This window comes from Pinus tabuliformis, chromosome 6 (genome assembly GCF_031772625.1).
Source record: "Pinus tabuliformis cultivar Carrire ecotype Pingquan chromosome 6, CPIR1, whole genome shotgun sequence".
Classification (NCBI taxonomy): Eukaryota; Viridiplantae; Streptophyta; class Pinopsida; order Pinales; family Pinaceae; genus Pinus; species Pinus tabuliformis.
The window spans coordinates 424,970,980-424,973,908 of NC_142292.1; the positions used below are offsets into that span (position 1 = coordinate 424,970,980).

At 34.8% G+C, this 2,929-nt stretch overlaps 1 non-coding gene across 1 annotated transcript; it reads right to left on the minus strand.

Moving 5' to 3' along the window:
• Positions 1-1,458: 1,458 nt before the first annotated feature.
• On the minus strand, positions 1,459-1,538 carry TRNAL-UAG (transfer RNA leucine (anticodon UAG)). Its single transcript has one exon. It is a non-coding gene; the product is annotated as a tRNA-Leu (tRNA).
• Between the last annotated feature and the right edge of the window lie 1,391 nt (positions 1,539-2,929).

Sequence of the window (2,929 nt, forward strand, 5' to 3'; positions counted from 1 at the left end):
GCTTAAGAGACCGCATTGTTGAGAAAGTGATTCCTTTCCTTAGGCTGTACACACTGAAGGGGAAAGAGAATTGGAAATTGAGATAGCTATTGGACTGGTGGAGTGACTTTAATAGTTGTGATTGTTATGTAATTGTGTGAGCAACATCAGAGTTGATTTTTTGAGTGATAGAGTTGGCCTAGGCGTCCATCCTCGTGGAACCATAGCCTTAGTTTAGGGATGACTTGTTGTAGAGAGTTAATGTGCAATAGAGCCTAAGGTTGGGTGGAACGTCCAACATCAACAATCACTGAAAACTTTTTGCATTCATTGTATTTATATTTCAATTGTGTTAAATAATTCAAGTCATCTATCTTTTCATGTTGTGTATGATTATGAGCAATTGTATTGCATATACTAGTTTTCTTTATAATTGCATGAACTTGTTTATTATGCACGTTTCTTGATTTTTTGGCATATTAAAGAATGGTATTAGACATTAAAATTTTTCCAATAGAACATATCAGGCATGTGTACATCACACCAAATGCACATATTTCCAATTACCACATCAAGTTTTATAAATAATTCTATTTTTAATAAAAAATATTCTTATCAATTAAATGTTATTATTATTGTTAATCGATAACTTATAAATAACAATAAAGACTAGGAATGCCCTACTTATACCCTGCTTATAGATCATTAGAAAGTGCACTAAAACAAACACAATAGTTAAAAGATGGTAATCAAATGGTATACACTATAAAAACCAGTTAATGTAAATTGAGTTAAAAGATGGTAACGAAATGGTATAAACTATAAAAACCAGTTAATGTAAATTGGCCCCACTTAACACTTCTGTGTAATAACTTTACAGAAGAGATTCTATCAAGAATAACCTTTCGCGCATTAGTCACAATTTTCACTGCCCAATAACCAATTCGATCTTAATATAAAAAAATTAATAATCTACCCTTAAAAAAGGTTACCACACCAAAATTACACCCGTGACTCATGTTAATTTACCAAAAGTATTGAATCAGTACATGATTATAAAAATAAAAACATATGTACATTTATTTATCTTTTTACAAATTAATTTTAAAATGTTGTAAATACAATTAAAAAATACAAAAGGACAAAAGATAGATTAAATTACATAAATAAAAATCATACGAAATGAAAAATTAATATTAATAATGATGAAAATAGTCTATAAAAATAATAAATAATATACAAAACAAAAGAGGGATAAATTTTACCAATAAAACATGCCAATGCGCCTTTCACTGTACCTGGCTCCGAGGTACAAACACATTGAGAAAAATAACCAGATTATTGCACCCGCAAGAAAAATCAAAATAATCCTTGACAGCTGTGGGATTTGAACCCACGCCCTCTCCCTTTCATAAGCAGATTATTAGCTTTCTTGAATGAGCGGATTGTTGCTCCCGCAAGAAAAATTAATATAATCCTTGACAGCTGTGGGATTTGAACCCACACCCTTTCGGACCAGAGCCTAAATCTGGCGCCTTAGACCACTCGGCCAAACTGTCTTATGGGTTAGATAGTTATGGAAATATACATTTTCTAGGTTTTGTTAACACTTTCGTTTAAAGGTGAGAATGGAATCAATCTTTCAAATTATGGGATTATTATGATTAATTATTTTTAAATTAACTTAATATATATGACTAGAATGATAGAGAAAAAGTAGGTATTGACTCTTTTCTTCTTTTTTTCTTTTTTCTCCTTTTTTTTCTTTTTCTTTTTCTTTTTTCTTTTTTCCTTTTTTTTTTTTTTTTTTTCCAAGCCGAAAAAGGCAGTATTTCATTTATATCAGAAATATAAACATTGACAAAATATCAACACCTCATGAGAAGCATATAAGATCTTTTACCCCAGGCACATGCCAGGAATAATACACGAAAAAGTTCCACATATATTTGTCCAAAACCTCCCATTGAACAGCATAGTCCAAAACCACCCAATAAACAACATCATGACTAAACTCCTTATTAAACCAGAACAGCTATGGCGAAAAACACAGCCCATAGCCAAGCACAAAAACCCATAAAAGAAAACAAGATCTGGCATACAGCGCCCATCAACTGAGGATTGAAGGCACAACCTGCGATCACTAGAAAAACAAAATTAGCAGAAGAAAACCTTCAGCAACCTGGAATATTGTCAGAGCTCTCATGAAACAAAACCAGAGGACCGAAACAAGGATTAGAAATCAGGAGGAAGAAAATCCTGAATGGAGATAACGTTGCCCTCAAAGGAAACCTGCAAGAACCATAAACCTGGGGCCACCCGGAGACCTTTTTTGGATAAGCCATCTGCAACCTGATTAAGATCCCTCTTGATATGACAAATGGACGCCCCTTTTGATCTATTCCAGAAAAAATTAATCCTCTCAATCCATCCCAAGAGCTGCAGATTTCTAAAAGAGTTCTTACCACAGAGACTATCTACCAAGACCTTTGAATCACCGAAGATGGAAACACCCTGAAGATTGAGAAAAAGGCAAAAATGCAGGAGACCAGCAAGGGCCATTGCTTCCGCCTTACTGTTTGAGCCACTGCCTCCGTTCCAGAACAGCTGAAAATTACATGTTTCATTTACCACAATATGAACCCCGCAGCCACATTGGCCCTCCTGCTCAGCCCCATCGAAGAAAGCTCTCGGCATGACAGATAGGTCCTGCTGAATCCCACATTCTTTTTGGAGAGGCATCTTAGGAGGACTTTGCGGGATTGATTCAAAAATAGAAGAGATGGAGGAAAGAATTTCCAAGAGATGGGGGATCTTACCATTGAAGATAACCTTATTACGCCATTTCCATATGCACCATACCGCAATGATGAATATTGATCTCCAAGTTTTCTTTTGAAGACAGCACCATAAGAATGCATCAATCGTCGAAGAAAGAGATGGGAGCTGG